A 13281-nucleotide genomic window follows, 5' to 3' on the forward strand; every position below is an offset into this window, starting at 1 on the left:
CGCGCTGCAGTCAGTTCACTCACTCACTCAGTCACTCACTATCTATCATTGAGCTGAATGAGCAGCTCATTCCATGCAGCCAGGCAGGCAGGACCTCGCTCCCACTGTCCCACACTGCAATTATCCGCTGACAACATTAAGAGGGATTATTATTATCATAATCATCATCATTATTGCCGATCACAACCTGCTTTCTCCGTAAAGAACCGAAGCGGTAAGCACCGATTTTATTTCATTTTACCTGGTGAATGTGCATGAGGTGCTCGGGGTTGTGATGGTGCTGCCTAGCTGTCACCCCCCGGCCTGGGCCCGACCCGACCCGGCCCGGCCCGGCCGTGCATTCATCAGCCGGGGGAAGTAAGCATCGAGGCTGCCGTTGGCGTGGAGATGGCAAACGTGTGAAATCTTTGTTGCAAGATATTTGCAGCCCCCTATTTGTGTTGCTGGAAAAATACAAATGAGAGCATTATAGATGATGTTACGCGACATCTCTTTTGCAAAGGATGCCAACGTGCGGTCGTAAAAAAATAAAAAAAATAAAAAACGTCTTTGATGTCAGGTCTTAGTACCATCAGCTGCTTTTTACACTTTATTGCACAATTCTATTTGTCACCGTCGTCCCCTCCTATATGTGATACAATGCCAACTAGATTCCTTCACGTAGATACTCAATGAATGTCTGCAGAATACTAAAATGTCAAATTTGACGCCGATTCGCTCGAGTACCCACAGAGGGCGCCCTACCTCCTTATTAACAATATACTACAGACATGCACAGCAATAAGTGAAGGTTGATCCCAGTGGATCATTTCATACCATCACATCATTTAATGCAATAATCACTCGAGCAGCTACAATTTCAACAGTTTCTAAAATTAACATGCTGCATTTACAGTATTGTGTCCACAGTGGCTGTTTACCAACTTCCAGGCCTCCATGGCTCTTAAAATGCAATCTGTAATTCAAAGAGGATGGGGAAGTATGGAGCCCTTTAATCCCTTTGCACATCTGGCAGTGATGCAGTAATGTGTCCTCTTGCTCATCTGAGCAGGCTTTACAAGCAGTGCACCATGCCAAGCGCTCAATTGCTCCCTCCGCATCCTCCTTGTCACCCACACAGCTTTGCATTGAGCATCTGCCACATTCCACCTCATGTGTCAAAACCATGTCACTTGTGAGCGTAACATCCCCCGATGAAAACATGAATCCTTATGCGTGTCCACTGACAAAACTATTTCGGAATAAATCGCCCACATTTGTGCGGCTAATTTGTTTGCGGCAGAAAAGGGATAACAAGGTTTTCCAACTAAGTCGGTTACCAACCAATGTAAGCCACGTGAAGAGTTTGAAGCTTGAAAATTGTAAAATCATACATATGAGACATGGGCTTTGCCTTCCAGTGCATCTGGAGCAGCTGTTGCAGCAGTTTGGCAGAAGTATTTTTAGGTCCAATGTTTTGATTAGCAAGCGCAATCCTCATCCAGCTACCTGTGCGTTTCCGAAGGGGGGGAGGAAAGAAAAATAGATCTGGTCCAAGAGTAACAAAAGCCCTTGGCTGACGTGGGCTGCTTCTGGCTGTACCCTGGCTGACTGAGGAGGATAGACAATTGGGTTGTGTGCACGTTACTGGAGGAGGTGGAAAGATGGAGCCTTGCTCAGATGACATACTGGGTTTTTAGCAGGTAAACAAGCAAGCTGCACATGACACTGGTGTGCCCAGTACTATAAGCCTTTGGTAAGCTTTCCTGCCACAGGGAAGGGAGGGGTGGTGCGGGATCATCGTTCAGCCATGTTTGTGGTGCACTTTGCTTCAGCATGATTTTGGTCTGCAGGTGGGATCAACCCCATGTGGCATAGTGCAAGCTGTTGATGATTAAAGGAACACCAAAGCTGTGGTTATTTTTATCATTATTGTGAAAATGCCTGTTCTTTGTCACATAAGATGGAATAATCATCATGCAGGGACGGCATTTTGCTCAAATATGTGAACACACAATTCAGGTTTGCCATTAAAAATACATGATGAGTTGCTGGCTGCATTCCAGACAATTTGGCAATTTACCTGGAGGTCAATTGTGACTTCTCCCTCCATGACATGAACCGGCATTGTGAGTCACGGTACGTGCATATGACGAGTTGCTAATCATGGTTTCAGCCTGCGCTGGCAATGCAGCCTGCTTGCATGCTTACTGCAATTTCTGGCACAGGGTTTAAGAAAGAAGTCTGGGAGTAATTAGCTGTTAAGGCATAATCTTATTCCAGACACCACATGTTGTGTCTGTTAAAAGTGATCCCCTGCAACGCTCCCTAAAGCCCCCTCCTACTGCTCCTTAATCATAAATGGTACTTACAAAAAAAATGGCAAACTGGATTATTTTTGTAGCACGAGGCAACCATATTTCTGGCACCATGTAATACATTCCCATAATGTGCATTTGGACTTCCAAATGTCTGAATAGGAGTACATAAATTATGTCGTACTGTAACCTGTCCATTCTCTCCCGGCCACACTGAGGTCCACAAATGTAGCAGCATGAATGGATATACATTTTTAAACATCAATGTCTCGTGTTAAATTTGAGTGGATTAACCCCCCAAAAAAAGAATAAATAACATGCAAGGTGACGGGAAGCTGGAACGTTCAGACAATCCTAAAGCTATTCTCTGCTCGCCACACCTGGGTTCAAGAGGAAGCGCTGCATAGCAGGAATGTCTGATAGGGCGAAGACCTCTTGGCCTCAGAGGAGAATGTGGCTAAACCAGCTGGGAAGTTCAATTTACATTTGTCATATGTCCCGGTTTGTTCTTGAATAAAAAAAAAAAAAATCTGATACTGGCTTCTTATTCCGTATGTGGTAAAAGCATTTCCAGACTATGAGGTCAATTAAAATCCCATCAATCACAGCAAATGCCAGCTATGCCCCCCACCAGGCTGCTTGCGTGACTGACAGAAGCATGGCCGCAAAAATCTTGAAAATCATTTGAAAAACACACACTCAACCTCCTCTCTGTATAAAAAAAAAAAAATGCTGCCCCTCCTACAGTTTTGTTTGCTGACATTTCCACAGCTTTTCCACGATTGACAAGTGTTGGAGTCACAGGTAGTCAGTCCATCAGTAGGATGAACGTTGAGATCTCCACATCTAATCTTAGAGCTCCTGCATACCGACCGAGCTAATAATAGCTCGAGCTACAGAAAAAGCACCACGTTGATTCTGTCAGGGATGGACAGACGGGCGAAGGGACGGGACGGGACGGGACGGGACGGGTGGTGGTGATTGTGGGGCTCCGTTTGGGACATATGCTCTTGATACTTTGCTGAGCACAAAGCGGCCCTTTCACTTGGGATCTGGTGCACATATGGAATAGTTTATCCAAACTCCATAACGTCAACCACACAGTGTTTTCTTGCCAACAGGTTCCCCTGCCTTCACCTATACATTTCAAATTCAGTTTGCCACCCAAATGAGCTTTGGACCTGGCATGGGACAAGTGCTCCTCAATACTTTCCAGATCTGACATTGATTTTAACTGTGATCAATAATATTTTAAGATTTCTTTTATGCTTTCAAATGTTCATGTTTGTATATATTTACCAGTTGGCTTGAGAAACTTGGATTTTTTTTTTTTTTTACATCAAATTACAACTTGGTTTCCCCGTTCATGGTGGAACATTCTTGCTCATTCTGTTTTTACTTGTGCGCATTTAGCATTAATTGCATTTGGCGCCCGATAACTATTTTACTTTTCTATTTTACGAACTCAAGGTCCACATTTAGCGCGTTTACACTTTGTCAAATGATCGGAAATCTATTTTAACGCTGTCACAGTGTATGACATCAGCTTGAAAGATTGTCTTCTAAACTGCACAGCTGGGTGTAGATAACCCAGCAGCTTGGATGGATGTTTATTTCTTGTCTTTCTGCATTCCTGCTTCTTATTTATAATATCCCGCATGGGGGGGGCGGAGGGTTACTTCTATAAAAGGAAGTTTGAAAAATTTCGCTCACCCACTGGAAACAAGGCATGCATATCAAATTTTTTTCTTAAGGTGTAATCGCTTTAGAAGGACAGCGGTCAAAATGGAGGAAGAAGGATACGTGCCCTCCTGGACAAATTTCATCCCTTCCGACGTCACACCATGAATAAGACTCAAATCCTTCTCTTCTCCATCTGTCCCACTCATTTATTTTTCTGAGCCACTTAAAAAGTCATTTTCAATTCAAACCAGTGTTAGCATATGAAGTATGTTTACAAGCAGTATGACGGAGCATGAACTCTTCGTCCTCATTCCACCCTCCCTTCCTTCCTTTCGGTCATCTCGGTCCTTTTTGCTGCCCTGTGTGAATCTGTTTGTGTGTTTAATTGTGGGAAAATTTCCTGACATTCGTGAGAGTCCCCCGCTCTCTGGACCGTCTTTTCCCCGGGGGCCCCCTTGGCTCTCAGCGACGGCAAGCCCCATCACTGCTTTGGGTCTCCTCTCCTAGCAACCCCTAGCGAGCGCTAGCAGAAGGCCAGCCGCTTTCACTTGCTTTCACTAGAGAGCCAAAACTGCAGTTTATCTTTTCAGAAGCAGGAGATTACATAGATGTCTCGGCGACGCGATGAAAGGTCTTGACGCGAAAAAATAACACTCCCATCCAATTAATCACTTCAGATGGCGACTAATGTGCAAACATGGGAGTTACAATGACGTTCCATTGGGGAATGTGCCACACTGATGTTTTTTTTTCTTGCAATCCCTGCAGAGCAAGTCTTTCCTCCAAAGCTGGACTTTGAAGCTTTTTTTTTTTTTTTTTAACAAAGCTTTCCTATTGGATTGTCTTTGTTTAAACCCAAAACATTGAAGAAATCATCTCAAAATGTTAACGCTGTCTTGTAATGATTGTAAAGTAGGTTAAAAATGACTGGCAGGCACCTTGACTTGTCTTCCACTGGCTCTCGGCCAAAATCGGATGCGTCATTAGCGTAAACTGTCATCTCATTGTGTTTAAGCAATGAGACGGATGAGTGAACGTAGGTGGGGATCTCAAAAATGATGACAAACGGGTCTGTCTCTTGGCTATGGAGTACCAAAACAGATGAACGTGGATCTGAAAGTTGGACCTGAGCCACGGATCCTTCATCACTACCACATTTTTTTTTTCCCCTCCAAGAACTTCTTTTGACCAAGTGAAGGACTGCGTGGTTGGGAACAGCTAAAGCATTCAGAGGCCTTATGAATAGAAGCCTGTCTCTGGAGAGCCTTACTAAAATGGCTTCTTTTGCGCTTATCCCTTTGGAGAGACAGATTGATCTCACACAAGATTACTTCACATGGCAAGGTGTTTATTTCTAGAACTTTATAATGCACCATTTGGTAATCTAAGTGCCATAAAGCCTTTATATTGTTGCCCAATAAAGCTGTTGCTTTTTTTTTTACTGTTCCTCGGCACTGAGCTCAACCTCCCTTTGTCAATCAACCTAAGATATCCCGATGGACGTTTTAACCCCGATTTCCATTTACAAGTTTTTGCAGATGTGAAGGAGGAAAGTAGGAGCAAGAAAACCTATTAACGCGGTTGTCATCCTCGTATGATTGACACGCTGTTAGATTTTGCATGCTGACCCTTGGCAATGTTTCTGTAGTTACAATACATCATGGAGGCTGTTTTTTTCTTTTGTGTATATAAACGCGGAAAATATTTCTATTCAGGAAGCGTGCGGGTAAACAAACATAAGCAGCAAGTGGAGCACTCCAAAGTGATCCAACCATTGTCTTGTTTTGGCAGTTCTTAGTCAGTCTGTTCATAAAGTGTCATTAAGGGTTACAGGCCCATTTATATCAAGCACCAACACTAATTTGGTGCTGGCTGTGGTTGTCCGTTGCCATTTGTAATTCCGTTTGACGTAATCTAGAATTTTCCTATTGCCAGTGTAGCCAAAACAAGCTCTGCGTGTGTGCTGAAAGCTCCATTCTGCCAACAATGGAATCATAGAGGGAATGCGAAGCCATGAGTGTGCCAAACCATCTGACTCAGCGCAAGCATAACATCTCCAAAAGGCTCACTTTACTCCATCTTGCTCTTTTTCAACACACTTTTACATCCATGCATTTGAACCTAAATGGTATCCTCAAGCCGTGAGCCACCGTAATAGCGAAATGTTTTTTGAAGCCTGTCCCGAGCAAATACCTTCACATTGTGTGACAGCTGCATGGATTAGCCGTGCCATGTTGCATGAGCAGGCTGAAAGATATTTGGATTGTTGGAGAAAGCCGAAACGGATGAGGGGCAGTGCGGTGGTGGGGATGTTGACCGGAATGGATATGCGCCCTTAGCCGCGTGTATTTGAATTCATGCAAGCGAGGGGGGGGGGGGGGCTCATCCGTATTAAGACGGGCTACACCCCCATTACAGACAATAATACAGCTTTATCAAAACAGATCCACTGCACTAAGCAAAGGCAGAGTGACCTTGCTATATTACGTATTGTTCCTCAATCTTAAATAAGGAAGGGAGATTGAATGGACTAAAAAATGTCATTAATAAAGTGTGGTCAAATGGTTGCCAGAATCAGAAAGAGCTAATACAGACAAGGTTTAAAATCCTGTTAGTCAATGTGAATTAAACAAGATTTCCACTTGATTGGAGTAAGTTGTGCGTGCATTTAAGTCCATTAAAAAAGCTATTTGCCTTAACACCAATAAGCTACCATCCTTGATAATGGGCGATAGGCATTAGAAGGAAAACTAGATGGGGAAAAAAACTGTGTGCCATTGTTCCCGTTATTCCTGTTATTACATCTTGCAACAGAATGGAAGGAAAGGGTCCCGCTGTGCGAGCTTACAAGTGTGCACTTGAAGCATGTTGACAGATTTCTAAGTATTAAAGCAGGCACTGATCATACATTTGGAACCAGTGGTGTCCAGTGAATTTCAACTGGAAATAATTTTCCAATACACTGCATATTTCTAAAAGTTAATTGGAGATTGTACATGTCCCTTAGGTTTGAATTTGAGAGACTTATTTGCATTGTATCCGGTGAACCTAGATTGAGGTTAATCTCGGTAAGACATCTTGTTGCCCTCAAGGAAAGTTCTTCTACTACAGACTTGCACTTCCCTTTCACTCTCGAGGTAGCGATCGATCATGACTTTGAAAATGGCTACTGACTTTTGTTTAGTGGGAAAAAAAGTCTTCGAGAAAGTGCTCCACGTTACAAAGTGCAGCCGTGTCAACGGCAACACTCACTTCTTTCAACTATTGTCTCGTGTCAGACCTATGAAAGAAGAGGAAGGAAACCAAGATGCAAGAATGAAAAGTGTGTTGGGGGGGTGGACCCACATTTTTGTTCCGCCATGCAATGAGACAATTGTCGGCCCAACCTGATTATTTAATTTAAGTAGCATGTAATTGGAACAATGTGTGTTGATTGTATTCAGCTAAAGCTGATGCGATTAGCCCAGATTTGTGTTCTTTTTTTCCATTTCCTCCTATTTTAAGGAATACAATGTTGACCCGCTATTGTTTAACAAGATGAGGTCTTACTGGGAATGTTTATATGTTTGTGTGGAGGGGTTCTTATTCTTAATGGTGATGTGCACGCTAATATAAACCCAAAGGTAGTAAAAATTCTGATGAACAGGATGTGCCAGAGGGCTCCTTATTTGGAAGCCAGTAAATCAGATGAATAACACGTCTGACCTTCGCCATATATGAGGCAGCTGCATCAACTCCGTGTGGTAGGAAGGAACACAAGGGACGTGGGCCTGACGGGTCTCATGGGTCAAAGGTTGACTGTTTGTTGATCTCTCGGTTACCGTCATTTCTGGCTTTTCGCTGAGATGTACAGATGTTGCTTGAAATCTTTTGGTCTTGTCCTCTCTAGCTGCTCATTAGGTTTGACATATTTAGGCCGTGTTCTGATTTAGAGATGAACAAAGTGTTATTCCTTATTGGTTTCTACAAAGGCAGAAATAATGCCAATGATCTCGTATCACTGCTGATTAGACCATGTCTGCTGTTTTGGGATCCCTCAATATCAAAAATTCTTATTGATTAGAGATTCTTCAGAAAAGTAGCTGTACTTATTTTGAGAGATGTTTCCAAAACATATACGGCAATTGCTTGCATCATAGTCTCTGGGTAATACAACCGGTTCAGACAGCTTGGTCTGTGTTCAATGGCAACCTTGGGAAGAGTTCATAGCCTATTACAACAGACTAAAGGTCAAGAAAAAGGTCACAGGACCACATGAGTGCAGTCTTGCACCTGTTCACAGGGGGCCTACTTTAGCCAGGCAGATGACTCCCAGATGTTCTTGTGACATGTGGAAAGAGGAGTGAGTGGTTCAGTCGTGGAGTTCGACTACTGTATTCATTCCTTCTACGCTGGTTAGAAGTGCACTCGCTGGACATACTTCATTATACGCAAAGTGAACCAATACTTTGGAGAGAGGTAAAATTAATGATTGATTCACACCATTGTAAAAAAAAAAAAAAAAAACACTTGGATAGGCCCCGATGGAGAATTTAAAATATTTTTGGGGTTCACTTTACAGTCACCAAGGATCCTCTCAAGTGGTCTGTGCTATTTTCTTTGACTAGTTGGATAAATGTCAGCACTGAAATGTAGTTAGTGCCGTACAGCTGAAGCTGTTCCCCTGTTGCCACTTACCATAGAAAGTGGAATATGAAAACCATATTTTCAAATGGAAGCATCTGGAAAAAAAGAACAAGACCTACTCGTTTCAGTTTTACCAGCAGTTCTTTTTTTTTTCTCCATTAGTATCCTTCAATAGTCTCATTTGGTATCGAAGGCCAATCGGGTTATCCTCCCCCGCTTTCCACTTAAGTATGTCAAACGCCCGATAATCTTAAATCTTACATAATAGCCTTATAAGATTACCCTTGTGTGTGAGGTGCGCAATATTTACCACAAAAAAATTCTTCATGTGTCAGGCAAGCCGACGTTGAGTCTGCAGACTGTGATGTAAGGTGACACAGAAGAAAAAAAAATCTTTGCATTCATAATAATAATACTTTTAATGATTGCAATATATACTAGCGCATAATTGTTTGGACACTTTTTATTTCAGGGGCAAACAAAAGCAACATTGATGGACCGTTCTCTTTTCATCTGCAACTATGCAGTGATAAATTGAAGGCCGAAAGATTAAACCATGACATCACCGGCTTTTATGAAAATGTCATGAGTCACTCTGGTGAAAAATTAAACCACAGTGACAACATTGAGCTGGCATAAGTCCAAGCAGACAGCAGAAGGTACTGTGGAGCAAGCAGCTGGCTGACCTCTGACCTTTGTCCAGTCTCCATTAAGGACAAAAACACCATCAGCACTTTTACAACACCAAAAATGCAGCGACAGTATGAGCTGGCCAGAGCAAACGACTAGAATAAATGCCTGTTTACTCGGAGTTAATGCTGCATAAAACCAGGTATTTGTGTTGGATGGAGAACCAGCGAGAAGCAAATTGTACAGGAGGAGGAAGGAGTCAAGTATTAAAGGCAACACAATATCAGCAGAAATTTCACTCTAAACGCCAAAGTAACTAGCATATTATATTTAGCTTTATGGCTGTTTTTCTGTGGAAGTATTTGAAAGCTGGAGTCGCATATCAAAATCTATGTTTGACATTCGTTTTTTGTCATCAGAGAAAGATGGCCTTCTCTTTTATCATAAATAGCCTTATTTATTTTAGGTGAGCTACTATCAGTTAAATTAAGACTGGTTGTTTGTCTTTATGTAACCATCTCTAACTCAATCAACATTTTGTTTGCTTTATTCACAAGAGTGCTGGCTAGACTAAACAAAACTAACTCAAGGAAGAAAAACATCTCGGGGCTGTAAGATAGTGAGTCTTGAAATGATTAAATTGATCAATCTGACCTATGTTTGTTTGCCTCGCTGACCGGCGTGATGATGCGCTTAACAATGACGCATTTTATTTGTAACCCCAGATTAAGCCGCGCAGTACCAAGATAGTATGTATTAAATGTTGTGGATATATTGACCTCCATTATCAGAGTAAGCTATTGCGTCACTCGGATGACATCCTGCAGCTGACCCCTCATTGTATGAAACCTGCAGCATAACTTAACTCTCTTGACTTCAGGGAATCCTCTTCCTTTGTGAGTGATAGCTTGGTCCTAATGACATGCATCTGCTTATTTTGCCGTGTGTGTTCTTGTGCATGTGCCAGTGTTGAGATGCCGTGCAGGAAAAGGGCTTTCCGTTGGGCGTTGTGAAGGTCTCCCCCCCGACACACACACACACACACACAACCACAGGATGCTTAGTAAGGGAATGTGAGGCACGCCAATGGAATTGTGGGTATAGGTGTAAGGCGGCCAGCAAGCTGCAAAGGGTCATATCCTGTTTATGTCTTGGACTCTCAAAACACACACACACACACACACATGATACATATGTAAAGAAATCTCTGCATCCTCCCTTGAGATTATTTGCATCATCCATGCCGCAATCACAGCTGAGGTGGTCTTGAGCAAGGCACTTGAGGAATGTACACTAACTCTCCCCACGTACTCCCCTGACAGTTTATAATTAGAAATCCGAATGAGTGGTCAGTCAGACTGTGATTCATGTAAACACTTGACGTCTGGAAAAAATCAAATCAAAGGAAGGAGAAGTTCAACGTAAAGTTGCACCAATACGAGTCCCAAAAGGGTGTCTTGGTGTTGTTAGTCGGGAATTAAGTCCCCATTTATGCATGTACACTGGAACAATGCAAATAGTGTCTTTCTGTGGTCACTATTAAATTAAATTCAGAGCTCGCCTCTGCATATATCCATATACCGTAAATGAACGCTAATATGGTTCCTGTAAAAGGGATACCATACCAAAGATGAGATGTACGGTGAGCGAGGGAGCTGGAAATGGGGGCGGGACAGAGAAGAAGCAGGGAGCATGTCAACAGCTCAGCTCTCAGCCCTGTCAGCTGAAAGCCACATCTAAGCTCAGAGGTTCAGTGAGGGAAAGCAGACTTAACATCGCAGTTTTGGGTGAAAATGCCTTGGGAATTAGACAGAAAGACCAAAATAAAGTAGGAATAATGAATGACTAACTAGTGGTTATGTAAAATCTGAGACTTGATTTGCTCTCCTTGTTTCTATGTGGCCTGGGAGTGAGCCATCTTCCAGCATTTGAAGCGGGTGAGTGAGATACTTGATCTTGATACTGATACTTGGTCATTGTGACTAAACGTTATGCTGTAGTGCTGTTTACTCGCTAGGGGATTGCAGACTGGAAGGGCTGCAGATGGTCAACCTAGTTTCTTTGCACCGCATCTCACTGTTCAATCGACCTACAAAAAGCAATTGTCTATGCATTCAGCCATTGTAGCAATCCCATGCAGTCACATCATAAAATTGCAACTTTTTATGTTGCTATGTTACGAGGTACTGTAAGAGTAGCCTGGAGGTCATAAACGGTAGCAATTGCAGGCTAGTGAAACATGCATGGTCTCTCCGGTGCTGTTGACATATGTCTGCATTTACCTACCTGTGTGCTTGTGTATGAAACCACAACACTTTTATGACTAACAGACTTCCCACTTTTAGCCAAGCTTATGTGTATGTTTGGTAAGTGCTGCAGAAAAACAATTTAATACTCATGTTCCGGACAAAAGACCATTTCACTTTTGCAAACTTCTGTACTGGTGGAATCTTGTTTGGTGTGTTGGTTTAGCCCCTCGGTTTAATTAGTTTTGTGGTGTCAACCTAATTGAATCATTTTAAGGGTCTTGATCCTGCTTCTTTGCTCGTGGAAATTAGTTAGGGGAATAGACTAAGATTATACGTGATCATTAACAATTCTGTCGCTTGTGGGTAATGGAGTGGTCAATTGTTTCGTCTTGAAGCAATCTGGAATGCATCATTAACTGCAACCAGTCGCTGATGAGTCACTTTGTGGCTTAAATTAGAACAATAGAAAAAAATGAGAAAGACATATCAAGCTACATCCGCAAAGACCCAACTCAACTCTTCTGGGTTAAAACCATTGAATACAATATAAATATTTAAAGAACACGCTGATTTGATAGTATTTAAGCTTTGTACTGGCCCTGTCAGCAAAGTTTGGGTGGCCCAACATAGTCAAGCAATGTCCCCGGGCCACTATTAATGTAGAACCCCGTTCAACTTATCTTGTAAAAAAAATTGGCTTTTGCTTTGAATGCTGATTTTACTTTTATGTTAACTCCTTCCGTGTTTCCCGGGGGGTGCCAAAATACACAATGGAAGTTCCCCCAACATAAACACACTGTCCAGGGTTCCCCAATGTTTTAAAGCGCCATGTCCCATGTGGAAGCTTTGCCTGTCCCTGTCAGACTGTCAGCTTAGTGCTAAATCCTCCCAGTGTGTCAAATGCATGCTGATGAAAGTTTTATGCATCAGCACTCCAAATTTCCACATATGAAATTGGTTACGGATACTCTTTGTAAGGTTTTCCTTAGTCTGATATTTTATGGATGGAAAACATTCCATACAGACACCTCAGTTCTTTTTCGCTCAAACTTGACTTTTTTAACTATTGCTTTTACCCGAGCCCGCATTTGAATTTACATATTCAATACAAGCCAGAAAGAAACACTTTTGTATTTTATTCTTTACAATTGTTTTGTTAAACATAAATATTACTGTATTTGTCTTGTCCTTGTAATATTGTACTAATAATTTGAGTGTTTATTCTCCATTCACGCTTATGTGACGAGGGTCAATCACAGTGAAAACCACTAAAAGATTCAACATGTTGAGAAAGCGTTAAAGTTGAGGACTCACACGATGCGTGCATATATTTTGCCGCGTCCCCTGCTGCCGTCAGCACTCTTGGGTCTTTTCATATTTTATTGAGCATTATTGATGTATGAAGCGCTCTCTCAGGATGAGTTGGGAGAGTGAGGCAGAGTCACTTATAGACCCTTTAAACCCAGCTGTTGACTGGCAGCTTAACAACCTTTATCATTAGCATAGCTAAAAAAAAAACAAATGTCTCAAAAGCTGCTTAAATATTCCAATCAGATCATTGGGATAGGATTATTATCACCATGTTCTATTCAACATCGAATGCTTACAGAACCAAACCCTGGGATAGATACGAGAAGAAATGATGCTGTCCAGTCATTGTGCCAGTGACACACTTTCCAGGGCTTGTGATGTGAAAGCATATCAGTGCCTCAATTCAGTGTTATATTACTTCAGGCTATTTAAAAAGAAAAAGTGCTGGTCCCCTCATAGGGGCTACCCCAATTTGCGTGCCTATA

The 13281-nt window shown here is 42.2% G+C and overlaps 1 protein-coding gene across 3 annotated transcripts in view; it reads left to right on the top strand.

Annotated features, from left to right (window-relative positions):
* Positions 1-13281, top strand: part of daam2 (dishevelled associated activator of morphogenesis 2) — a 49486-nt gene continuing 36205 nt past the window's right edge. For 2 of the 3 annotated variants that reach the window (XM_049739730.2, XM_049739733.2), the window contains exon 1: positions 1-214. The gene's annotated coding sequence lies outside the window, so the exon portion shown is untranslated. Of the gene's footprint in view, positions 215-6376; positions 11174-13281 lie in introns of those variants that run through there. The other variant, XM_049739732.2, reaches the window with a different exon arrangement.

The sequence above is a fragment of the Syngnathus scovelli genome, chromosome 14 (assembly GCF_024217435.2).
Source record: "Syngnathus scovelli strain Florida chromosome 14, RoL_Ssco_1.2, whole genome shotgun sequence".
Classification (NCBI taxonomy): Eukaryota; Metazoa; Chordata; class Actinopteri; order Syngnathiformes; family Syngnathidae; genus Syngnathus; species Syngnathus scovelli.